Genomic DNA, 27,151 nt, shown 5'->3' on the forward strand with positions numbered 1-27,151 from the left:
CTAGCAGGAACCTTACAGAAAGTCCATTCCTAACCCCATGGCAGAGATTACCATCATAGTCCAGGAGAGCCTGGACTAAACGAGATCCAAGAGGCCCCCAACCCTGAGAGCTCTTGAAATCCTGAACCCTAGGTCTCTGGCTTGCCTTGAGTCCCGCCAACAACCCAGTAGGCAAAGAATCCCACATGAGATGGGATAGAGGAGGGTGAGCATGTCTCTCACAGCACCTCCCCACCCCTGCCCCCAGTGTGGATGATAAAATGTGGGAGCTCTAGCTAATTTCTCTTTCCTTTCTTTTGTTTAAGCCTGCACTACTCTTAAGGCTGCAAGAATCCCAAGTTCCATGCAGGTCACAGGGCACATCTGATTTGCGGAGACCATGCGACTTCAGATTGGCCACGTTTGTAAAACCTGCCCTCCACCAGGACAAATGAGGAGCAGAGATCCTCCTTCAACTACCATCCTGTGTCAGTGACACAGAGACCTATTCCTCGAGTGCAGTCCCCTCCCTCAGCAGGCACATTTAAGTTGCAATGTGCCTCTTGCCCTTCTGTGAGCTGGCCCAGGACCTGCATGCCTGGAATAGGTTCGTCTATTTTGTCACTGCCGTGTTAGGGTTTTCAGAGGCACAAGTGAGGCCATCAGATCAGCATCCAGGTCAGGTATGAAGCTCATGGGAATGTGCACGCATGTTAGTGCCAGGTGCCCCTGGTTTAAGACACTGGCTCTGCCCTCACTAGTCTGTGTTTGTAGACAAATCCAGCAGCCTCCATTTCTTTGTGAGGAGAGACAGTGTTAAACACAGTGTTCAGGGCTGTTATGAAGAACAGAAACAATGTATACAAGAGCCTGGCACAAAATGGGTCACTGATTATTTGTGGCATTTTCATTACCTCCTAAGCTATCCCTTCCTTCCATCCCCCTTCTCCATCTCATACCTGAATCACAGCAGAATCCACCCAATGGGCCCCCTGTCTGATTCTTGCCCCTTCCCATCCCTCCTCCAATGCAGCCAAAAAGATGTTGCCTAAAACCTAGACGTGATCATGCACAAATCTCCACAGTGTTTTGGAGGACTCATTGTGTGAGTGGATATGAAGAGCACTGACAGAGATATCATTGCCAGGGTTCTTAGTTGCAAGAAACAGAAGCTGGTTCTGACTGATAAAACAGGAAAGAAATTATTTTAAGGATTTTGGGTGCATAATAATTACAAAGGGGAAAATAGTAACTTTACAGTAGAGAAACCTGGAAGTCAGCACCTTAACCAAGTGACCAAAGAAATATCATGAGTAAAGGACAAATCAAGATCATGTGCCTCCTGATATGATGGACTGAGGAGGACACAACAGCACTTCCGTGGTTTTTCAAAAACATGCAAAAATGCATGTGACATGATTCTAATCATAAAGAAACATTACACAAACCCAAACTGAGACAACTTCTACGAAATAAAATGCCTATCTGTTCTCTTAGTAAATATCAAGGTGATGAAAGAAAAAGAAATACTGAGGAACTGTTCCAGATTAAAAGAGATTGAGGGTATATGACAAGTAAATAAAATGTGTATTCCTAGATTAGATCTTAGACCAGAAAATAATGTTTTCATCTTTTGCATGAAGAAACATTAGTGGTTCAGCTGGTAAAATTGGATCAAGGTCCGTAGATTGGGGTGATAGAACCATATCAGCGCAAATTTCCTGATTTGAGTCATTGTATTAAGGGTAATGTTAGAAAGAGGGAGAGGTGGGTAGCTCAGAGACTTGCAGGGATAGCTGGTGACTCAGATATGAGCTTCAGCTTTCAGGAGCAACATCCTTAACTGCCCTGGTAAGGATACCACCCCTGGATCTCATTAGATGTACCATAGTTTATGCATCACTGGCAAATGATGGCCTCTAGGGCAAAGAACCTCTGTACCCGGAACTTGACCTGCTCCTAAGATCCTCTCAAACCTGGGTGCTTCTGCCGCCTTCTGCAGCAAAATGGGTCACTGCAGGAGTCAAATTCATCTTATTACTCACTTTCACATCATATCTGTGTGGGGGCTAGCAATCAGCACAACTGTTACAGTACAGATGGCCTGTGTCCTAGCTGCAAGGGAGGCTATGAATTTGAGATTTCTGGTTTCTATGCTGGTGATGGGAAATTCCTAAGGCAAGGAAACAATTTTACAAACACTCATAAAATGTTTTAGCTTACTTTGAAAAGTCATCAAACATGGCTGAGGTAAGGGGTAATGATCATTCATAAATTCTACTTACTGTTATTCATTTCGGGCACAACCAAACTCAAGCTTGTCCAGTTTAAAATAAATTCCTCTTTCTTCCTCTCTAGATGGTTATTCTCCAACCACTATAAAGTCTGTTAGTGGTTGATATTTTTGTGGCTTTTGAGATGGACACTGCAATTCATTGCCTTCTTTCTGCAGAAGTTTACAACAATCTTGCATCAAGTAAAAATGCTTTTGGCTATGTCTAAACCTAAAACAAAAGGAGCCCTGATCATATTTCAGCATGCTAGAGCTGTGAAGAGAGAGATGAATAGGTGTTTCCACACAGAGAGAACAAGGTGGTCAGTGGTTCTAAAACCCCACTGGTGCTAAGAATCACCCATCGTATTTGCTAAAATCCTGATTCTGAGCTCCAGGCCCCCAGAGAGTGATTCAGTGGGACTGTGGAATGTGCTGGGGTCTGGCTTCCACACTTTCAGCAAAATCCCCACATTTTTCCAAGGCAAGTGGTGGCCAGATGGCACTTTGAGAAATTCTGGAGGAGGGGCAGGAGTGTCACATGGATAAAGGCAAGAAGGTGGGATCACTCTGATGCCTATAAGGAAATGCAAGTAGCTCAGGACAGGAAGCCAGGGAGGTGAAACTGGGGACCACAGCTGGGGATGAACTGGGATCATCCACCTGCCCCATAAAAGTGACCTTCCACAGAAAAGGATGGAAAAGATAACTTCTAAACTCCGTGCTGACAGCATCAGTTGGTCAGTTCATGAAACCACACTAGCTTTGGTGTGGTTTGGACTTCTGCAGGTCTCATTTTAAGTTTTTATTTCTTTATTCATGTATTTATTTTCACCACCTTTGGCACCGACTGCTCACGCCCCACCGTTGACTCCACAGAACAAAGACTGGCATTCTCACTGCACAGTCTTTCTGCGTCCAGAGAAGGAAACAGTGGATTTTTGTCTCCAACTCCAACAGCAGCCTCCCAAGAGGTGTCCCCTTGGAGAGGTAGGGTGTCCCCTCCATCTGCAGGCACAGCGCCCCTCCCCAGCACAGCTCACATCCCAGATCCCGGGCTGCTGCTCCGTCCCTCAGCCCCCCCATTGTGACAGAAATGCATTCCATTTATTCTCAATGAGAAGCCTCTCTCCCTTCCAGCCATGGATCCATGGGACAGAAATGGCCGATTTAATTAGTCCAGTTGCCAGCTCGCCTTATTACTTTCTCATTTACGGTGAAATAATGGGGAGCAAATGAAAGGGATTTGTCATTTCCTAAGGAACCAGTGAGGCTGGGTAGGATGCCAATTTCTGGGCTCAGCTGCAGCCCTTACCTCAAGGCAGACAAGGGAAGTCATTGCCTTTCCAAGAAAATCAGTACTTGTGTTAGTCTGTGGAGTCCAGTAGGGAGTGGGACCAATAGTGCTAGACTGTAGTTCTCCTAACACTCACCCAGGGAGCCTGGGGAGATCTGCTTCTACCACTTTGTGTGCAACCATGGACGGGTTGCTGACCTTGCTCACTGAATTTCAAGGTCGGACTCTGCATTTGAACCACTCAGAAGAGTTTCTACTTAGGGACACCCAGGTGCCACCCCAGTGCTTGTGATTCTTCGAGTCTGAGTAGGGCCCAGGATCCACCCGAGTAGACAATGTCCAAGTAATTCTAATGCACACTGGCACTGAAAGCCCCCAGACTGGACATATGCAGTCCTTGGTCCCCATGGACCACCCTGGCCTCATTCCTGATACCACACCACCATGTATGTCATACGTGTCAGCTGCAGAGAAATTCTCATCAGTGCTGAAATGCCACAGCATTGCCCACCACCCAATTCTACACATGCTGTTCCTGCCTAAGATTTACTTTTTTTCCTCCACCCACTCCTTTCTCCACTGTCAAACTCTTCCTCCCTATAAAAGGCCCAAAACAAATATCACCTCCATGAAGCTTTCCCTGATTCTCAGAGGAGGAGCCTGTCACACTGTCCCCTGTGTGCACAGAGCATTCTGTGCAACTCTTCCTCAAAGAACACATTTAATTCTACATTTTTCAAGTCTTCCCCCAAGTAGGTAATGAGATCCTTGGACTTATATTTTGTTCATCTTAGTATCCCCGGAACCCAGAAAAAATGTGTAGTACCTTAGCAGGTATTCAAAATATGTATGGGATGAAAGAATCAATCAATCCATCAATCAATCAATTTTGAGCCAAGCTCATTGTCTATTAAGCCCCAGCTCTCAGCTTAGGAATGATAAAATGTATAGTTGTTTGAGTGATGTGATTTCAGAGAGATCAATAACTCTCTCCATGCCCTGAAATAGCTTCCCTCAAATCCCATTATGGTGCATGAAATTCTCACTGTTAGTTTACTCATTTAATTCAACAAATATTGGTTGTGACAAGAGGCATATGAGATAAACTTGAAATTACAGTTGGACCTTGTCTACTATGCCCACCTGAGCAAAGCATTGGAGGAGCGGCTCTTCGTCGGCAAGGAGGCACTTAGCCATGGAAGGCTTGGGGGAAGAGTATTCTAGCTCTTGGGAAACTGGTGGCTGTATCCTCAGGGAAGGAACAAGGACTGCAGGAGGAGCAGATGCAGTGGATGAAAAAAGCTAAGGAGTTCATTTGCAGGCATGCTGAGTTGGAAACCCTATGGCACCTCTCAGAGGAGGTGGGCAGCAGGTAATGGATACAAGCTTCTGGAGCTCAGAGGAGAAGGGTCCTTGGGAGACTGTCATTAGGGAGTCTGGGCAGGTCCAGACCATGCAGTGGAGTAGATGATACCACACAGGAAGTTTGCAGCATAAGAAGAAAAACAGTCAGGGACCAAATATAGGGAAAATCTTTTAGTGGACAGAAGTTAAGGCACCTGGCATTTACCTAAGCTCTTAAACATACTCATCATCTTGATTAATTAACATTTGTTGAATGAATGAGTGAATGGATGAACTTTGTGTTGTAAGTACTAATTTCCATTTTCTCGGTACAATAACTAGAGCTTAGAGAGCAAAATGACTTAACCAGGATTATACAGTTAGTGAGAGGCAGAGCTGAAACTCAAACTGTTTTGTCTGACTTAGGGGTTCAAACTTTGCTATCCTTCTTATTATGGTGTTTGAGGTGAGAGCCACTGGCAGCCATATTGGTCCCTGACAGCTGCATGGGCTGAGCGGCAGCTGGCTCTGAGCCACTCTCAACACCTGGCTGAGGACACCAAGTGCCAGTCCTGTAGTCATTGACTTCTTGTTGATAGCCTGATATTGGTCAAGGTGGACATATTTACACCACAGGAATTGACAAATGCTAAAAACTCTATGAACTAGCTTTTTGGTTTGGTTGGGTTTTTTTTTTTTTTAAGATTTTATTTATTGATTTGAGAGAGAGAGCGTGTGAGCTGGGAGGGGCAGAGAAAGAATCTGAGGCAAACTCTGTGCTAAGCACAGAGCCTGATGTGGGGCTCAACCCCAGGACTCTGAGATCATGACCTGAGCCAAAACCAAGAGTCGAACACTCAACCGAGACACCAGGTGCCCCTTGTTTTTTTTAAAACTTGTTTGTTTGCTTCCAGAAAGCCAGTTTTAAACATTTACCTGGATACTAGTTGGGAAAAGCCAAGTTATAGGATTCCCATTTTGTAGAGATAACAGACTCCGGTGGTTAAAATAGCCCTTTGTTTTGCATGTGAGGAAATGAAAGCCCAAGAAATTAAATGATGAACAAAGTAGCACAGCCCATGAGTGGTGGGCAGAGCCAGAGCTAGAACCCAGGTCTTTTTTCCAGGACCTCAGGCTGCATGGCAGGCTGGAGTCAGAGTTCTCGGGAAGGCTACTGCTCTGAACCCAAGCCCATGGCCACATCTTGCCTTATGGGGTTGGCATCACTGAGTCTCATGGTTTCTTGTTTCTGCCCTTCTGCCTCCCAACATGTGCTAGAAGGTGGAGTGGTGGGTGCCAAGCACCCAGTCTTTGGAATCAAGTTCTATCTCTTAGCAATTGTGAGATTTAAGACAAAATGCTACATGTGCCCAAACGTAAGACAACCCGATCAGCTGTACTTTATTTCCCAATGACAGTATCCAAAGAATGGTGAAGCCAATATGGACACATAAACTTGCGGTGATATGCACAGAGGCAAACGTCTACCCATTCTGTAAGATTTATGCATTCAATTATGCGTACGTATTTCAAATCATATCTAAAACAAACATCCATTTAATCATCTCTCATAGTTAGTGAAATAATATTATACAGACTCTTCCTACATATCCCTACATCAGTGTCTCCGTCCTCAAAAGACCCATTCATCACAGCATCCTCAAGTACATCGTCGGCTCTTATGGCTAGGCTGCTTGAGACATGGGACTTTCTGAAGTCGCTGGAATTGTATATCAGGCTGTTTTTAAATTCATCGATCTCACAGATGTATATTCCAGATCACTACAGTGTGACTACTTATTATATTTTTAGACATTTGGATCTAGCTGCTTTTCATATATCAAAGAATATTCACAATTTGAAAGTTATAAAGCATAACACACAGTGCCTTATGTTAATTTCGACCTAACGTTAAGACAGATGCACTAGTTTTTGTTGTTTATTTAATATTTGCCAAGGATGTGATTTTTGACTTTTTTTTCCATCCTTTCCATGTCCTTATATTTGAGGACCTTATAAATACCATGTAGATAGATGTCTAAAAACTGGAATGATAATCGTTGTCTTTTATCAGGAACAACTTCTCGAGTTACATTTGCTGATATCCTCAGGTTTATCTCTTTTGTTGTATTCTGTGCCATTTGCCCTCTTTTATATGTTGCTTTTGCCGTCCTTTCTTATATTAATGTACATTTTTTGAACTACTATATTGTTCTCATTCCATATATTTCCAGCTGCTGGTTTGGGAGTTTTATCTTCTGTTTCTATTCTTTTAGGGCCATTCCTAGAAATTTCAGCATGCTGACTTGGCACATTAGCATTTCAGAGTCTAAGTTCTTGGAACATTTTTTCTCCCTTCACTCCCTTCTTAACTTATATTCTCTCATGCTTGTGTATTTTAATTCTTTTTTTTTTAACTTCACAAGGTATAATTTTTGCTGTTTCATATAATTAAGTCTCCCTAGGACTCAAGAGGTGAATAGGAGTTAGTCTATCAGAAAAGAAAGAATAAGGGGCACCTGGGTGGCTCAGTCGGTTAAGTGCCCAACTCTTGATTTCAGCTCAGGTGATCTCAGGGTCGTGAGATCAAGCCCCATGTCTGGCTCCACACTCAGCGAGAAGTCTGCTTAGGATTCTCTCTCTTCTTCTGTGTCTCCCCCGTGCATGCTCTCTCTCTCTCTCAAATAAATAAATAAATCTTAAAAAAAAAAAAAGAGGGTGCCTGGGTGGTTCAGTCGGTTAAGCACCTGCCTTCAGCTTGGGTCATGATCCCAGGGTCCTGGGATTGAGCCACACATTGGGCTCCCTGCTCAGCAGGGAGTCTGCCTCACCCTCTCCCTCTCCCTCTGCCATCCCCCTTGCTTGTGCTCTCTCTCTCTCTGTCAAATAAATAAATAAAATATTTAAAAAGAAAAAAAAAGAAAGAAAGGAGGGAATAATATACCAGGATGACAGAGCTAATGTAGTGTTTCCCGAAATAGGGCATATGTATCACTATGGAAGATAATTTAGGTAATGTCGGGAGAACCTTTATATTTTTATTTCAATAGTTATAAATTTATTTTCATGTTAATTAGAAAAAAAATTATATACACACAAATGCACAGACACACATGGGTTCAGTACATCAAACCCATGTTTTCACACCTAGTGTAGCTAAGTTAAAATCCACTTTTTAAATAACGGTTATGGAAAAATGCAAAAATCATAAAGGTGATCTCTAAATATCCAGAGTTCTAGAAGCACTAAGCTAAGGTGCAGAGGTGTGAAACAGCATGGGGCAGGGAAGCACTACACCAGTTTAAACTAGTGGAGTTGTAAACTGGACATGGGGCCACTGTGGGGAAGCAACTGGGTTCTTTGGAAGGGACCACATCATGCAAGCCTTCAAACACTTAGTAAGTTGGAACATCTTCCGAGGGCAGAGCATCATGGAGAGGACAGAGTCAAGGAGGTGGTCAGGATTTTGGTTTGAGCAAATGGGACACTCAGTCCCATGCTTCAAGTCTTGAGAAATGCCTGCCAGCTGAAACAGTCAGAGATGCAAGCCAGCCAAGATAAATGTACAAGGAGAGTCATTGTGGTGTCATTATGATGGTGGAAGGCTGCAAACAAGCTAAATGGTAGACAAAAGACTGAGTTCACAGCAGCAGATCCATGCGTGGAAGATGCAATCATCAAAGTCATTTTAAGAATATACAATGATGTGGGAGAAATGCTCACACGTAAAGTAAAAACTCTGGATACAAGTCTATATTCAGCATGAATGTATATATTCATTAGAGGAAAAAAATAAAATACACATCACGTAATATACATAAAACTGTTTATATATGACTATATATTTACAATTTTTAAAATAACTTTTGGTATTTTCTAAAATTTCTACCACAAATAGTATTTTGTTTATTTTTTTAATTCAGGGAAAGTTATTTTTAAAAAGAAAAAGACATTTCCACCAAGATAGTGCTGAAAAAGTGAAGGAGGAACTCCTTGCCCCTCCCAAAATTGAAGCCAAAGCAGAGACTCTGAAGGCCAAGAAGACAGTGCTGAAAGGCATCTATGCTACTCAAAACAAAACAAAACAAAAAGACCTGCACATCATCCACATTGCAGCAGATGAGACGCTGACCTCTCTCAAGGGCACTGCCAGGAGGGACAAGTTCCATGACTGTTCCATCATCAAACTCCCCCAAGGACTGAGTCGGCCGAGAAGAAGAACCAAGAGAACTCAGTGCTTGTGTGCACTGTGGATGTCCAGGCCAGTAAGCCCCCAAATCAAGCCAGCTGCAACAAAGCTCGGTGATCTTGACTGGCCAAGGTCAACCTGTTGATGGGGTCTGATGGAGCGAAGAGGAGTACATTCGATCGGCCCCTGACTAAGGTGCCTGGGACGTTACCACCAAAACTGGGATCATCTAGCCTAGCTTTGTCACCATCAAACAAAGAAAAGGAAGAGAAAGGAGTCACTGAGGACCCTTTGTTGCTGCCCCTGTAATCATCTCCCCAGGAAAAAAAAAAAAAAGGAAAAAGAACAGATCGTGTGACTAATTTTAAAATCAGAGGATGTGTTCAAATCCCCTTTATACTCACTGTCCTTTTGTCTCCTGCCGGCTGGGTACTAACACAGGGAGCTGGGCTTTTGTTTCCGTAACCCTGGGCTTATCGTCATCAACAGTGGTTTGTCAGGACTATTTTCTGAATCAAAACTGGAGCCCTGGGAGAGGAGGAGGATTTCTGATCAGTCCCCAGTGTTTGTCCTACACGAGTGAACTTCCAAAGGGGACAGAGAGAGAAAATGAAAATCCAGTGTAAGGGGGAGAAACTATTTTCTCTATACTCAAGCTAAGTATTTTAATTATCTGATCATGTTTAAGCAATGGAATAAAATGGAGTTAAGGCTTGTATTTTTATTTTTTAATGCTATCTTTTTTCCCTTCATTCATTTGTGGATTCGTTGAATCTCAGGGTTGGGAAGGACTGCAAGCTCATCTGGTCCAATCCTTTCCTTCTGCAGAAGGGAAACTGAGGCTCAATTCTGGTTTGAGTTGGAGTTTAGTGAGGGAGGTGCACAGAGACAAAACTGAGGAGGAACAGCTGGGATGTAGCGAAAAATATTGTATGGCTTGAGATTTTACAGCATTTCAATGTTTTTAAGCCACGTAAAAGTCGTTTGGCACTGACACTCAAATCTACAAATGTAAACGGGGATAATATGCCCCACTGAGTGGATATCTGGAAAGTGCCAAGCAAGTACTGGGCATACGGTCAGGTCTCAGTATAGATCACACGCAGTGCAAAGCAGGTGACATCCACGTGTCATGCGTCACCGCACATGGAACGTGAGGTCAGGAGCTGCTATTATCATCCCTCTGTTACAGAGCAAGAAGGCAAAGCTACAAAGCCAGAAAGCCGCAGAGTCAAAATTCACACACAATTTACAAAATCAGGGCTTGGAACTGTTGAACACTATTACACCCTGATTGTTTCTTTATACTTTTAAAATCAGTAGTGAATGCGCTACAGGAACTGCCAAGTGCTCACTATTTAAGGAATCTGTATTTTTTCTAAGTATCCAATGTGGTTGGGGTTTTTCTCAGATTCAAAATCAGTCTGAATCAGCAGTTTCTTCTCCAGACTGCTTTGCTAAGTGATAACTCGGGCTCCTTCCAGGTGGTTTCTAAAGGTCATTTGATTATAGTTCTGAGCACGCAGATCACTTGACGGCATCGGCGTAGGCACACACAGGACCAACGAGCTCCTGCGCAGGAAGTGGAAATATACCTTTTAAGGACAGCCTCTCGCTGGGTGTCAGGAAACCCACAATCCCATTCCCAGCTGCACCACTTACAACCCTAATGACCACAGGCACAGTCATTAACCTTGCTGAATCTCAATTTCTGCATCCATAAAATGGGAACTTATATTCAAATTAGGACAAAATAGAATTGCCCCCATGTGTCTTCGTCAGATACTGACAAAATTGGATGGGAAATTCAAGATCCCCAAGTCCAGGGGTCATAAACTCAAAGGCCTATAGGGGCTGGGCAGATTGTATCAATGAGTGAAATAAACCCCGTGTCAGACAACAGGGAGTGGTGGGGATTGTGGGGAAGGAAGGACCCTCAGTGAAAGACTTGTTGAGCTCCAACTTTGTGCAAAAATGTGGGCCCAGGAATTCTAGATTTCCCCCATTATCGACAGAAGGCAGAAATCTTATTTTTTATGAAAACTATTCTGAGTTTTAAATGCTGGCAATTAACTCAAAAATCATTCTGGATACTATAGAGGCCAAACAGACATTGCTGAAGCCTGGATTTGGCCTTGGGCTGATGGTTCATGACCCTTGATTCTAACCCATCTCCTTCCCATTCCCAGCGAAGACACTGAGGATCTGTGAGGTTAATGCAGTGGCCCCTGGTCACCACCAGGACCAGGATCCAAACGTCCTGTCACCTAGTTCAGGAAGTGGAAAATATACCTTTTAAGGAACGCTTCTAAGCACCCAGCTGCTTCTCCTCTGATTCTCTGGAGTGGCCTGGGAAAGGAGGAGTATAAATTCACCATAGCCGGCAGCAAACTCAGATCTCCCACCCTCTACCCTGGCAGGGTCATCATTTGGCCAAAGCACAAGGCACCAAAGAGATGATTCACTTCCTGGTCTTCTGCCTGTGAGGTGAGCAGTGAGGGGAGAGAGGCACTGGGCTCACGTCACGGGTTCAGGGAGATTTCATTGTTTCCGACATTGATGCATCTGCGTCTTCATGAAAGTCTCTGTCGTGGGGCGCCTGGGTGGCTCAGTCGTTAAGTGTCTGCCTTCGGCTCAGGTCATGATCCCGGGGTCCTGGGATCGAGCCCCGCATCGGGCTCCCCGCTCCGCGGGGGGCCTGCTTCTCCCTCTCCCACTCCCCCTGCTTGTGTTCCTGCTCTCACTGTCTCTGTCAAATAAATAAAATCTTTAAAAAAAAAAAAAAAGTCTCTGTCGTTATTCCAATAATGCCCACAATCTCCTGTCTAATTTCTCAGGGGTTCCCTCCCTCTTACCTGCCGAGCAGAGCATTCCTCCAAATGACAGTGCCACTGTCTCGCACAGGGAGATGTGCTGTTGCCCAGAGAACCGGCTTCTGAAGTCAGAACCATGGAGGATAAAAGGCATCCAGTTACGCAGAAACATTTATGCCCAAGACCCTAATTGGATTATCAGTGGCCCATAATTCAGCTTTAAACAATTATGCTTAAAATAAAGCACAAGCCTTTCTTAACTGTCCTTCCCGGCAAAGGGAGGAAAGATTCTCACAATGTGTGGGAGAGTTTCTATTAATGAGGCAGAAAACAAATTCTTGGAGGAAAAAATTACAGACATCCACACAACTCATTGGTGGGTTTTCTTCCATTATTAAAAGGTTTTTTTTTTTTTAAACCAAAGAAAGTAAGTAATTGAAATCTCTATTCATAGCACAGTTATATTTCTGTGTGGGGGCCTGCAAAAGATCAGATAACCTTTTCAAATTTCACAAATGACATCTTATCTCCTGTGACTCACCAGACCTTCAATTTGAGGCAATGTGAACTTCTGACTGTCCATATACCAGCCTCTATGCTGGGTCCAGAAGTGAGTAAGATTGACTAGCGAGGCCTCAAAGAGCTCAGAGCCTGTGGGTGGAGAAGCCAACATCAAACCACATTCAGTGCAGGACAATACAATCCGCGTAAGCCTGGATATCAACCCCAAGCGCTGTGGAAGCAGAGGTTGGAACAACCAACAGTACCTGGGAAAGTCAAGGAAGGCTGCATGAAGGATGTGACACTAATGGACGTTGAAGGATGAGTAGTAGTTTGCCACAGGGACAAGGTAGTGGATTGTCATTATGAGCAGAGAACACAAGTAATACCTGGTCACAGGTGTGAAAACCCTGGTTCCTTCAGGAGACCCTGTGTAATGGATGATGGGGTCCTGGGGAGCACATGGTAGAATGCAGAACCCGTGATTTTGTACAAAGTGCTTTTGTCTTACTATCTCATTTCATCCCTGAAATAGCCCAAAGCCCATGAAGCCTGTACTGGTACTGAGCACTTGCGTGTGCCAGACACGTGGGCAAGTACTTTGCATTCATAATTTCATTTCATCTTCATCCTACAGATTTACAGGAAATATCCTTCCTGTCCTCATTTTGCAGACAGCAAGTCCAAGGCTGCTGGCCATTCGTAACCTGCCCCAGGTCACAAAGCAGAACCAGGGAAGTGGGCCAACTCTGTCCCGGCAGTCAGACTCCAAAAGCCGAACACTCTTCACCAGGCCTCTGCCACCTACATGAGGCCGTGCTGAGCAAGGCACGTTAGTGGGATCCTGACAAAATAGGGATCGAATCCCCAGGAAACCAATGGGGAGCCTGAGGTCCAAAGTTATGAGGCAAAGGGTCCCAGTGGCGTACTCTCAGTAAATGTATTTGCTGTGCCTTCCTGGAAAGGGCTGAGATAGTTGGAAACAGGAGCAATTGAGGCTGGAGCTAAGGACACAGGCTCCAAGAGTCGATACGTCATCCCAAAAGGCACAGAGAACACAAGGCTGCGTCCAAACTCGGGGCTGGAGATGGGACTCTGCAACACTCTGGGTCTCTCCACTCTACCCCGTGGCCGCGGTGAGCAGTCTGCAGCCAGCCCCACACAGCCTAAAGTCTCCGTGGAGAGCGACCGTTTACGCTAAAAGGTACAGGATCGCACCGGTCCCTGTGACATTGCCAACCGGTGCTTTCTCCCCCTCCCTCCACACTGGCCTGGGGATGGCTTATCACCCAGCACAGCAGCACTGGTGGAAATTCCCCTCCTCAACTTATGAGATCTACCCTCCAACACATGCTCACACAAAGGTCTCTGCAGGACATTTTAATTTAATTATTCATCCCCACCTTTGCTTCATCCTCCCCATTTACAAACCCCAACAACACCCCACCCCGAAATCTCTTAGAGTGGGAAGTGGGCCAACTCTGAAGCGGAGAGGGAATTTGAATCCCGATTTCACATTTTATTAACTTCTTGGGAATAGAGGTCCCGCAGCTATAAAATGGGCTTTATCCATCCATTCCTATTTATTGAGCACCTATAATGTCCCAGACACATAGAATTCATGGTCAGCAAAATGAAGCTAGTCCCCGCCTCATAGAATCTATAATCCATCAGGAAAGAAAAGCAATGAAATCAACCACTGCAATCAATTTGATAAACATTCAGTTGGAGGAAGAATAATTCTTAGAGCCAGGAGGGTGATATTTCTAATTCTTACCCAGGTTGTTAAAAGAAGATCTTCTATATCCACTGCCTGAGAGCATTTTAGAATCAGCATGGTCAGGATCAAGAGGGCACAGAAAGAGGAAAGGCTTTAGATTCAGACAAGGCCACACACTTTTTCTCATCTGTAAAATGGGTATGTTAGCAGGACCTACCTCACAGGCTTGTTGGAATTTACATTTTTTGTGAATTAAATGAGATCATGTCTGTTCCAGATCTGGCACATAGTAGGTGTTCAATCCATAGTCGATCCTGTCACCTGGGTCCCTGAGTGCAGATGACAGCGCTGGCCCCACACGGAAAGGCCTGAGCGCGGAGAGGTATCGGGACACACACAGCCACTGGGTCACCCCTCCCTCCTCATCAGTCCCTGGCAAGGATAGTAAACCCCAGAATGAGCAGGAAGCAGGATGAGGCACAAAGAGGCCCAAAGAAAATACAGAAGAAATCTAGTTCCAGCCACAACCAGGGGACCAACTTCCTAGGTGGCCCCGTGGCCACTCTGGTCAACTTTATTCTCACCTTCCAACAGGATAGTAGTATTTGTTCTGATCGTCCCACAGTGATAAATGTTGTAAAGACCAGAATCCAATGAAAGTCAATTACGAGCAGTAGGAAGCCATCCAGGGGAGAGTGATTAACGCTCTTCCAACAGCCGTGATTATTATTGTTCAGAGCGGATCCGTGTTCTTAAATGGAGTTTATGATAAATCATGGTGAGGATGGGCTGATGACAAAGTGGCACCTGCCTCCCTTACTGTGGGCAGAACAGAAAGACCAGAAGTCCTTTCTCAGTCAGTTTCAGCTGTGTGGCCTTGGTGATGTTCATGAACCTCTCTGAGCCTCTGTTTCTTCATCTGCAAAATGGGGAAGAGTAATACATTCTCCCTAGCACAGCATTCTGAGGAGTCAAAGAGATGGCTGGGGTCAAGGGTCTGAACCATCAAGCAGTTGATAGTTCAGACTCTTGACCCCGGTGAGCAGCATCAGCCTCCCCGACCGCCCATCTGGAAGCCTGACTCCCCAGCTCCTTAGTCACCTCACACAGCCAGGCATTTCCCAGGAATCGTGCTCACCTCCAAGATTCTGCCAGCATCCACAGGCACGGCCACTCACCTCGTCCAGAGCAGGCCCCTCAGTCTCCTTCTTGGGTTCCCCAACATTCTCCCGCACCCATCTGCAGTGCTCCTTCCCCATCTCAGAGACCGCTTCCCTTCCCCAGTGGAGGACCAGCCTCTCAGCCCACGCCCTCAGGCCCCACCTGTCCAAACCAGTTCTACCTCCTCTGCTCTGTCCTGGAAGCCCAGCCCGGAGGCAGGCACTCTCCAAGAGGCCCCTCCCCCTGCCCACCCAGCCTCACCTACTTCCGAGTTCCCCCCCTGCAGCTCAGTCCTATTTTTGTTAAACTACAGAACCTGCTTCTTGCCTCACAGCAGAATTCTTTTGGGCTTGTACCTCCAGGCTGTTCCTTTCTGTCTCCATCCTTCACCCTGGCCACCGTGCTCACATTCCTTTGGCTCCAGGAAGCCACAACCTGCCTTGACCACTCCCCGCAGTGCACAATCCAGCAGAGCTGTGGCTTCCACCCCCCAGGGAGGAGAGGCCCGGCTGAACTCCTGGCTTTTTCTGGGACCCTGTTCCATCACCAGGGTTCTTGCACTTGTAACTCAAAAATGCTGACTATTATACTCCTAATATATAGCATTTTCACTAAGGATTCACCTAAATTTCACTTCTGGAGGTCACCAGTGAGGGCCTTGTGAACCCTGAAACAAGGAGCCATCCAGCTGTGGACATTTCCATGGGGTTGGGAGGCCGGCAGAGAAGCAAGGCCTCTTGTCCAGACTTATAGGTAGCTCTGAAATCAAGAGCAGATTTGGAGTCAAGCAGGAAGGAGGACAGAGCTCTGTGAGCCAGAGGAAGGTCTGGACAGCTTGCCAAGCTGAGGGGAGGGTCAGGAGAGGACACCAGAGCCAGAGTATGAGCCAGGGACTCAAGGACCCAGGATGCGCCAAATGCAGGGAGTCAGACGCCAGACTGCTCAGTTTTCTGGGTGGGCTCACATGGGTTAAGCCTGAGAAAGAACACTGAATTTATGAGGCCAGAGATGAGTGTGGACAACCCCCTCACTATCATACCCAGTGGCCACTTCCTGGGACTCTTCCTCCTCAAATGCCACACTGCCGTTCCTCCCCGAAAATCTCTTCCCTCGTTAGCTAGCTTCTCTGCTTTTTCTCTGGATTCAGTTTGCAGGTTCTTTCCTCTGGAAAACTTCTGGACACTGGACTGGACATTTCTCCATGGGCAGTAAGACTAGTAAGTGGACAAATTAGAACACAGGTCTTCCAACTCCCAACAGCTCTGTTCCATATGTGTTGTAGTATAGACAACAAAAAGCTAAGAAATGAAGATCATTCACTTTGTTTAAAGTCATCAAACACCTACTGTGGGTCTGGACCTATGCCAGGTGGAATGGCCTCCAAGCTTTAGAGTAGCAGGTGGCCAGAGGGTGGACATTTTCCTACCCAGATTCCTACGAGGTGGGTGGCTGTTCCTGTGGATGCTGTGGATGCTCCCCACCCCTGTGGTTGAGAGTCGTTTTTAGACCAGAAGGACAGCCCTTCTCCAAGGTTCTGATGAGTGTTGGGTATCCAGCAATTGTTCCCACGTGCATTTGAGCCGGAATCTGGACTTTTCTGCAGCTGCTGCATGCTGTGTTTGTAAGAACTATCAGCTTCACCATCAGTCCTCAAGCTTGTATGGTCTCTGAATTATTGAATTCTACATTCCAAGAGGCTGTGAATAATGGAAGGGGGCGTAAATAATCTTATCTCTGTCTCTACACGGAGAGATTGTGAAGGGGCACCCAAACAGGTTCTTATTCTGTCGGAATCTTACAACACCTGTGCATGATTAAAAACCAAACTAAATGCCCCCTAGATAACTGCTATTCCCTTGTGGGGAAAAGAAGTGAGCAAGTGTCTCGTCCTATTTCCCACGTGGAGAGAAGCAATTATGTATCAGGCTTCAGGTTCCCGGGCCTCCAGGATAATTACAGCACTGCTTTAGCGTTGTATCGCCTGACACGTTACCCAGCTCGTTCACACGCCTGTACAGACAGGCGGGGTGGCTTTCCTAATTGACAGACAAGGACACTGAGCCCCAGGGAGATTCCCTGGCTTACAAATACTGTTAGAGTAAGGAAGAAACAAGCCTGGATCCAGGTCTGCTGACTTCCCTGCGAGCATTCTTTCTTTTCACCTTTCCACCGGGCTCTCAGGGCACGGTTCAGGCGTGCATTTGTCTCCCGGTCGTCGTGCGGTGTTAATGAGACCTACCCATGTGCCAGGTTCATCTTCGTCTCAGGCAGATTTTTGTGCGGGCACAGGGAAGCGTTCCTGTGTTTTTTAAGCACCACATCCTTATCAAACCCTTGACCTATGTACTCAGGTAGTAAGCCCCTGAGGTACAGGAAAGAGACTCGAAGAAGCAGAGGGGATGGAGGGCTTTGTCATTGAACGGACCCCCAGAGCACTATAACGTGGTGGAAACAGGCTTTGGGCCAGGAATCAAGAAATCTGGGAACCAGTTTTGATTCTGCCATTACTAGCTGTATGATCTCGGAGGTCTTGTCACTCTGAGCATCCATTTCTTAATAAAATCGGACAAATAGCAGTTTAACCACAGGGTTGCTGTGTGACGGAACTGGGAACCCTGTATGTTAGTGGAAGTGTTCTCCCCATTTATTAGATGAAGTCCCCAGGGTTGCCAGTGTGATGCATGAAGATAAATGCTCATCAGACCTGCAGTAATGGGGAAGAATTTGTGATCTTCCCAGAGGCAAGGAATCAACAGGGAGGCAGAAGTAGGTCTCCCTGAGCCTGACCCACAGGAACGGTCCATGTCCACCAGGGGGCCCATTTTAGCCATTCCAAGTCCTCTCCCCATTTCAAAATCTCCTGTCCTAAAAACCTGCCTCCTTTGATTAAGGATAGAGGAGAACACAGTTAGAAAGGACAGCAGGAGTAAACACGCAAGCAATCCTCGCCCTCATTTCAGAAGTGTTTATCCTCCAAGACCTCTCTTCTCCCTGGAGGTCTGATCTCTTGTGACAACGATCACCCACCCCAGCATCCTTCAAGGACCATTTCCATCTGTGTCTCCGTAGACATCTGGGGCCCTCCCTCACATCCACCTTCATCGTACACTGACTACCACAATCGCATCGACATCAGCCAGGAGCTGGACGAACAGCCTTTTAAGGTAATTAAGGAAAGCAGGTTATTATAGGGAGACTCTATTCAAAAACTAAGGAAATCCGGTATGACAGGGAGCTGAGACATCACCTAATTGGGAGAACAATCAGGGAAGAACTATTATCCAGAATAGATTCAATTCCCGACACCCCACTGCTTATGTGTCAAGACCAGAATAGCTCCCCCGGGCCTGATCATTGGCTCCACTTCGTCCTCGACACTGTGTAGGAGCGTTGGAGAAGGATGATAAAGGATTACACGCCATGTGAGGCTCGCTCTGCGTGTCCTTACCCTTCCTCTTCTTCACTTCCCAGCGTCATTGCACCACTGAATTGGGATTATGTCTCTGATACTTCTCTGAGCATCCTGAAGGAAAAAAATATATCTCATTTTTCTTTATTTACTCAATAATTTGCTGAGCATCTCCACACAGCAGGTCTGCAGACATCTTTAAATCAAAACACTAAGAGTGACTACCCCTCAGATTTGCTCCTCCCCTTAATGACCTATCTGGATTGGTGGCACCACAAACAACCTAATCACCGAGATAGAAAGTGAGGAGTTACCCTTGACCCCCTCCAACTCCTTCATTCCCTACATCCATCAACCCTAAATCTTTTCTGGTTTTGCCTTGGTCTTCAATAAGTTCCTGGATATTTATTGAGTTCCTCTTATGCACCATACATTCTAGCTCCAGGGGAATCACAGTGGACAACACGGACATAACGCCTGTCCTCCTGGGTTCAAATCCAGCTCCATCCCTTACTAGCCTGGGTTAATTAGTTATCCTGTGTGGCTCAGGGTCCTTACCTGCAAAATCAAGACAAAAATAGTGCCCATCTCATAGAAATTTTATGAAGATTAAATATGTGAGTTAGTACATGTAAAGTACGTAGAATGTAGTAAGTGTTCACAGGGAGTGCCATGTGTGTTTGCAATCATATGAATTTCAATTGTAATAAGTGATACTGAGGAATATGGGCTCTTCCCTGATGCCCTGGTGACCTTACACAGATCCACATAAACTGGGCAGACAAAGCCTCAAACCATCGCCAATGTGAGTCTTGATAGAACACTTTGTGATGTTTCCAGAATATGAGAGGACCAGAGGCTTATAAGGAGCTACTACAAATCCATCGCTGCCCCCGTCCCATCTCCCCAGGGAGTCTGTTAGGAGATAGTTTCCCACGACCTCTGGGATTCTTATGAGGTATGAGGCTTCCCCCGACCCCCAAGGGTACAAGAGATTATAAAACTACACAGCTATGCTCAGCAGGGATGTCCCACAACTTGTGTTGCACTGTTCTCTGGCCCCTGTGGCCTTGGCATTCTCCTTTTGGGGTGTGGGACGAGGACCTGGGGAGCTGGCACCTTTGGGTTCTCTTCCTCTGACTGTCTGGGTAGCACCTGGGTGGCTCAGCCGGTTAAGTGTCTGACTCTTGATCTCAACTCAGGTCTTGATCTCAGGGTCATGAGTTCAAGTCCCGCACCAGGCTCCCTGTTGGGCGTGGAGCCTACTTAAAAAATAAATAAATAAATAAATAAATAAATAAAAGGCTCTCCATTGGTTGTCCCCACATTTAATTCACCAACAAATACTGTCATTTCTACTTTTAAAATATACCATCTGGTTTCTCTGCCTCCACTCTTGTTCTTCTCCTGTCTAGTTTCCTCAGAAGAACTAGGGTGATTTTTTACATATACAGAGAGAATCATGTCATTCCCATTTCTTGCTCTTCAAAGACTTCCAATTATACCAAATAAATGTCATCCTTATCAATGACCTGCAAGGCCCTTCGTGGCCTGGGTTGTGCCCACATGTCCAACATCAGCTGGGAGAGGCCTGCTCATCAGCTAAGCGCTTGCCACACAGGCCTCTTCTAACTCATCAAACGCAACAAGATCCTTGGCGCCTCAGGGTCTTTCACGTGCAGCCCTTCCCTCATTCTGAGATGAAGAGATGGCAGAAGATAAAATCCTGAAGTGTTCCTAAGAACAACAGGAGAACCACAACAAAGGAGGCAGGGACAAGCAGCTGGAGATGTGGGCCAATACCCAGGAGTGTGGTGTGAGGAAACAGGGCCCAGGGACCCCACGGCCTGATGAGCAGTCACGGGAGTCAAGTCCTCGCGAGTGTTCAGCAATCCAACACACCGTGAGGTCACTGCTGGCCTGATGGTGAGAGGTCTCGGAGAGTGATGGGGGTCAAGGCTGGCCCCGGCTATCAGTGGGAGTCCCTGAGAACAGAGCGTGAGGGGCAGGCTGAAGATGAGGAAGAAATGGGAAATACAGCAGAGTGAAGTTGTGAGCAGCAGATTCCAGAGAATAAGCCGAGGGAGCAAGCCTTGAGTAGAGGAAGATGCACTGGAAACAGGAGTAAAAGAGAGGAGAGAGAAGAGAGGGTACCTTTAGGTGCTCTTCCTGCCACTTGTCTCAAATTCACTGTGCGCTGCTCCTAAGTCAACCAAGAGCGTCACCTTGGCATTCTCTTCTGCAGACTTCGCTCAGGCTTTTCTCTGTCAAGAACGTCCTCCGGCTCTCCTCTACCTACTACCTCCTAGGGACTTTATGTGCACACTTTGAGGAACCCCTCCACCCTGGGTGATGTAGTTCTCCTCTGAGTTCCCAAACACTTACTGCATAAAACTCTTATCGGTGCCTTCGTCGATTCGTTATGTTTGCAATCTCAGCAGTCTCCCTCTAGGCGGCAGTGTAAACTGTCCGTGGATCAGATGGTGATCCTGTTGACGTCCGCATCCCCAGTGGCGTTCGACACGGAATTGGTACACAGTAAACATTTGCTGGATGAAAGGAATCAGCGGCCCTGGATTGCGACACAGCGTTGCAATCGTTTTGTCTGTATAGTTTTAAGCAAATTGTCTCATCTCTCTAAACCTGTTACTTATGGTATATATAAGGAGACCAAACCCAGTTGGATATGGAAGGCATTCGTTGTAGTATTGAATATGATAGTGCTTTGAAGAGTAAAAAACCTGATGAAAATGTTGTGTGTTATCATCCGTTGCCATTATGTCTTAGGGGGAGCTGGCCCTTTAAATCTAATGGGTTCTAACAGGAGAGTGCACAGTGCTAACAAGTTTCCACTTGGGCTTTTGAGAAAAGGGAGAGGTGGTGGTGTGGTGGAATGAGGCCTGGAACTGGGCTCAAGTTCCTAAATAGACTTGGGACTTGAAGCAAATCACTTAAGTCATCGATCTGATTACTTACAAATACTTGCTGAGCACCCACGACGCATCGGGCACTGGGAATGCAAACGTGAGAAGGCCTGGCTCCCACCTGGAGGGAAAGAGACCCGCAGATCAGCAGTGAGGGTCTGAAACCTCGCAGGGATCCAGGGGAAGAGAGGAAGGCAGCAACACGTGGAAGGAGCAAGAGGTGTTCAGGGAGTCTTTCCGAGGGAACCAGGGCACACCTGAGCTGTCATTCAGAGGGTGGGTGGGACGTGCCACAGAGAACCAGGGGAGGGAGCCCCCGTGGGCAAAGGTTAGAAGTTTGCAGCAGACAGACTTTAAGGTGGTCGCAAGATCCCCACTTCCTAGTGTTCATGCCTTGCTATAATATCCTCCCCCTCGAATATGGACAGGACCTCTTCCAACCAATAAAACACGGCAAAGGGGATGGGATGTCACTGTGACTATGTTACATTATACAAAACTCTGTCTTGCTAGCAGATTCCCTCAGGGTGCTGTTCTCCTGGTTGACTTTAAAGAAGCAAACTACCGTGGCTCCTGGTGTTTCAAGGAAAGGAATTCGGTCAACAACTCGGAGAGCTTGGAAGTAGATCTTTCTCCAGCCAGACCTTCAGATGAGAATGCAGCCCAGCCAACCCATGGATAGCAGCCTGGGGAGACCCTGGAGCAGAGAACCCAGAGGGGCTCTGTCCCGGCCCCCTGAGCCATGGAAACTGCCATAACAAACGTGGGTTGTTTACAGCTGCTAAACGTGTGCTAATTGGTTATGCAGCAACTAAAAACCAATATAAAGTGTGAGGCAACCCACTTTTAAGCTCAGAAGGGACATGGCCCTCTTCTAAGTCTTGATTTTCCCAAGTATAAAGCTGGAACTATAACAAGATCAGACACACACACCTCACAGGACGGTGGGGAGACCCCTTGGTCTTGGCAGTGAAAACATTTGTAAATTGCCAAATGCCATAAAGCTGCTGGTTGATAGCGTCCCGTTCCCTTACGTACACACTTAACCACAGGGTTCCCAGAGTCAGTGTCAGCCCTACGTAGAAAGAGTGATAACACCGAGGACTCACCAACGTGTTTTCAGGTCTCCCCAGAGCAACGCGTTTCTTGTCTCTGAGCTTTGGCCAGGCTGCCTCTTCTACAATACCCCTCTGTCCTCCTCCCGAATACCCTGCACCTCCCTGCCCCCGACTCCTCATGCTCTTGCAGTTTAGACTCGACTCCCCCAGGCTCCCTTCCAGAGCAAGGGGACACCCTCGCCTGCCCTCTGTGCTCCACGGTGCCCTGTACTGACACCTCGGGGCTTTCTTCACTCTACCAGCCCCCATTTGCCTTCTTGTCCCTCATCCTATGGCCCCAGGAGCCGTGAGCCACTTAAAGACAGGAACTGAATCTTATTCACCCTCGTGTCCCCAGTATCTTCCACAATGCCCACTGTGTAGTAGGTGATATCCCGTATATAAAATATTATAATATCTGTGTGTGTATATACATGGCGAAGGCAGTTACCCAATCTAGAAAAACAGTCCTGATAGGAGCGGAACAGAAGGGACTCCACCAACATAGCCCCCAAGGGAAATTTACCCATTCATACTTTTATTCCACTTAAGAAGAGGATGTGTGGGGGATTGTTTAAACCCTTCTCTTAAGAAACACAACAGAGGGCGCCTGGGTGGCTCGATCCTTAAGCGTCTGCCTTCGGCTCAGGTCGTGATCCCAGGGTCCTGGGATCGAGCCCCACATCGGGCTCCCTGCTCGGCAGGAAGCCTGCTTCTCCCTCTCCCACTCCCCCTGCTTGTGTTCCTTCTCTCGCTGTCTCTCTCTGTTAAAAAATAAATAAAATCTTTTAAAAAAAAAAAAAAGAAAGAAAGAAAGAAACACAACCGAAAACAGCCGTTGGAGAGGATTCGGTGTTCTTACAGGTGTAGACAGCGCTACCCCGCAGGGAGCTGCCGGAGAAAGTGGGCTGCTGGCGACTGGTTTTCTCTTCTGAGTTGTCAGCTCAGCTGCTTTCGAGCAGCCTTCCTGAGAGGTGGGAGGAAGAGGAGGTTGATTTGCCAGGGTCTAAACCCAGAAAAAGAAGCCTGAATTAGCCAGAGCCCAGGCTGTCGCCACTGCCTCAGGGAAGGCACATGAGAGGTGCAGGAGGAGGCAAGAAGGAGGAAGGTGCGTGCAAAGCCCACATCAGAGGCACAGGGAGGGGCCCCAGGGGGGCTGAAGAGAGAGCAGATAAAGGTGGTCATAGTCACACTTCTGCTGCACTTCCCTCCGCCCCAGCCCAGGAGCCAGGGACTCTCCTAGGATGAAGCCCTGAGGCTCCCAGCTGCTAGGTGGGGCTTTGCTACCCTCCCGGGCTGGATTTGAATCCAGGCTCCTCCATCAGCCAGCTTCGTGACCCAAGACCACAAACCCCGCAGAAAGCCGGTTTCCCATCCGGAAATGGAAATGGCAGTCCCAGCCTCACAAAGTTGTTGAGACAATTAAATGAGCACCAGTGTGCACCGAGCCCGGACCAGAACAGATGATTTTAAATGTCAGTTCCACGTCTCCCCAGCTACTTCCCCTAGGCACAGCAGCCACCTGAATCCAAAGGAAAATGCACTGAAAGAAAACAAGACACGGCATGTGATAGCATTTCGGGTGAGTAAAACTCCAGTGTGTAAATCACCATTATTACTATGGGAGAAAACAAGATGAAAGACAACGGGTATCACAGAGAAGGAAATTGCGAGCCTGCTGGGTTAGCGCTTGTGCGTGTACACAGCGCGTGGGAGCACCTGGAGCACCATCGCCTTTCATCGGACCCTCAGCCCTATCAGTGCTTCAGTATTTCCTCCGCCGTACAAATGGGGAAACTGAGGCTCAACTATCGCACTGGCTTTCCCAGGGAGCCCCCGCTGGGACTCAGGAAGATTGGGTGTGAACTCCATGTTCCTGGAGTTGTGCGCTGTTTCTACCCTACTGCGGGCTCTCGACAGACTGTCCAGTCCCTCACCGTGACCCCCACCACAGAGCCGTCTCACACACTCCCTGGTCCCTCCTGTCATTTCTAAATGATTGGAATAATTCCAGTTGCACAGAACATGATCTCAACCTGAATGAGATACACAGAACGGGAGTTCATTGCCGGGATGTACAGGGGTGGTTCAGGCTTTTGGGATAACCGGGTCCAGGCAAAGGGTCAGGCAGGTTGAAGATACAGGGTGTCACAGACTGCGGCCACGTCCTTCTCCCCCAGCCTCCCTGCCCTCATCAGCACAGGATGTACTCCCCAAACCCCCACTTCTGGACAAAAGTGAGCATCTACACCTCTGAGAATTACCGTAGAGAAGGCAGACCTTTGGGAATGCCCATCCTACCTTGGTCTCCTTCCTGATTCCAGTTCTCCCTCCTCCAGATCCTCCTCTGCCCCTCCTGGCCATGGCCTGTAGGCTTCTTCCAAAGTCTTCACAAGCTGATGTGGCCTGATGATGGAGAACATCTGGAATTTTATCTTTTTCCTCAAGTGAAAATGTTAGAAGCTGTTAGTATCTTAAAGTTGTCCGCTGTGTTTTTCTATTTTTAGAGTGAACACAACAAATTTAGATAAACCACATTAGTGGCCCTTTTAATTACATGCACATAAAGCAAATAGGAACCGTATTCAGGGGCAGGGTACCCCGGGACTCTACCTTAACAAAAGCTGCCATTCTCCTCTAAGGACCCAGGAATATTGGCCTAAGGACCCAAGAGCCTCTTGGGAAGAAAATGATTTAGACCCCAACCCTTAACCCTTTGAATACTGAGGGGGCTAAATAATGGCAAGCCAACAAGTGGGCCCTATGAACAGGCCCCCTTTCCTGAGGTGGGTGGCCCTCTTGGGCTCTCAGCCCCCCAGTGGGCAGACAAGTCGGGACTCAACTCCTCTGCAGGCCTGGTTCTCTTCAGTTCAGGGGAGAGGGGTAGGAAGACCAGCTTTGGCCTCAGTTAGAAACCATATCCCCAGTTCCATCTAACAGGTTCTAGAGATTATAAAGAATTTATACAGCATTTGCCTAAAGTCATAAATTTGTCCTTTCTCTCTTGAGCTCTGGTTTCTGTGTCTATGCTCAGTCAGCACCCCAAACACAGACAGAAGTGAAGACACACACGTTGTATGGTACTTTAGAGGTTCAGCCCAAGCCTCTGTTCTGCTTTATTTCACATTTCCCACTGGGCTGGGGACAATAAGCACAGAACCCACAAAACCCAGAGGAGGAATAATCCATGCCCAGGGAGCCAGTGGACCTAATCCAGCTCACACTGCAGAGCGATCTCCCTCCTTATAGCAGCACCCTGATATGTCTCTTTTACAATGCCTGGTGGTTGGGATAAAGCAGATCAAGAGAAGCTAAGCAGTTAGCCCAAGTTCATGCAGACTGAAAGTGGCAGCACCGAGCATCAGACCAGGTCTAGAGCCCAGGGTGGCTTCTCATCCGCGAGCTGACAAGGTGACATGGGACACCTGCCTCTAGCTGGCCATGCACTGGTCCTATGCTCTTTATGCACAGTAGAAGAACAAGGCAAGGGATGCCTGGGTGGCTCAGTTGGGTTAAGTGTCTGCCTTCGGCTCAGATCATGATCTCAGGGTCCTGGGATCAAGCCCCAAATCAGCTCTCTGTTCAGCAGGAAATCTGCTTCTCCCTCTCCTTCTGGGCCCCTCCCCCTGCTCATGCTCTCTTGCTCTCTCTCTCTCTCTCTCAAATAAAATCTTTAAAAAAAAAAAAAAAGAACAAGGCATGCCTTTACAAAATAATTTTGTATGTAACATTTACCAAACCATTCAAGAAATTAAATATACAAATCAACTTTTGTTTTGCTGTGAAGTTGTTACCAATATTCTCCCGAGGTCTTCTCAGCCTCTCCCTTCCAACTAAATTGAGAGTCACAGCAGTGAATTCGCCCCGGGCTGGGCTTACCTGCCTGAGACCCTAGCCCCCTCTCCGGGCCTCCCCGCCGCTGACCGTCGGCTCCCTAGACAAGCGCCTTAGCGCCATCCTGGACAGGGCTATTTGCTCTCTGTCGCTCTGTCTGTCCACTTCTTCCCTCCTTCTCCATTTCCATGTCTCTCCTTCCCCTGCCTCTCTGCAAATCTTTCCCACGCAAGCACAAAAACTCATTTCATGTTTTATATATCAAAGCTAAAGTTCCCTTCAAGGAGGGGGAGAAAATCTGTCCTGAAAAAATAGATACATTTGCACCAGTGTCACTAGGTGGTGATAGCTTTCCCTTAGCTCTTAAAATCCCTTTTCCTTCTCTGGGTGGAGGGAATGTTCCTTGACAGGCAAAGGCAGCTGCTGGGTCTCAAGTAACGAGGGAGTAGTAAGGCCCTGATTCTTCCTCCTGGAACTCTCCTGATATGCGCGGCCCTGCTGCTGGGGGTCTGCACCTGCTCACACACCTCTGGATGCTCAGCAGGCCCTCTCCCGGTCCTTCCCTGGGCCTCCCCGCTCGGGCTGAGCTCTGTTGGCCGGGGCAGCCACAG

General features: G+C 47.0%; 1 long non-coding RNA gene across 14 annotated transcripts in view; it reads right to left on the bottom strand.

Moving 5' to 3' along the window:
- The window catches only part of LOC144381813 (uncharacterized), a 40,473-nt gene extending 13,709 nt beyond the window's left edge, over positions 1-26,764 (bottom strand). For 2 of the 14 annotated variants that reach the window (XR_013447658.1, XR_013447656.1), the window contains exons 1-7: positions 15,254-15,484; positions 14,333-15,034; positions 14,173-14,208; positions 12,436-12,545; positions 11,937-12,016; positions 11,374-11,430; positions 9,486-9,665 (exon numbers count right to left, since the gene is read on the bottom strand). This is a non-coding gene — a long non-coding RNA (uncharacterized LOC144381813). Of the gene's footprint in view, positions 1-8,085; positions 9,666-10,429; positions 10,654-11,373; positions 11,431-11,936; positions 12,017-12,435; positions 12,546-14,172; positions 14,209-14,332; positions 15,035-15,253; positions 15,485-18,724; positions 18,800-21,070; positions 21,258-21,661; positions 21,731-23,568; positions 23,674-25,007; positions 25,149-26,630 lie in introns of those variants that run through there. The other 12 variants (XR_013447663.1, XR_013447664.1, XR_013447665.1 and 9 more) reach the window with 12 other exon arrangements.
- Positions 26,765-27,151: the final 387 nt, after the last annotated feature.

Source organism: Halichoerus grypus, chromosome 5 (genome assembly GCF_964656455.1).
Source record: "Halichoerus grypus chromosome 5, mHalGry1.hap1.1, whole genome shotgun sequence".
Lineage (NCBI taxonomy): Eukaryota > Metazoa > Chordata > Mammalia > Carnivora > Phocidae > Halichoerus > Halichoerus grypus.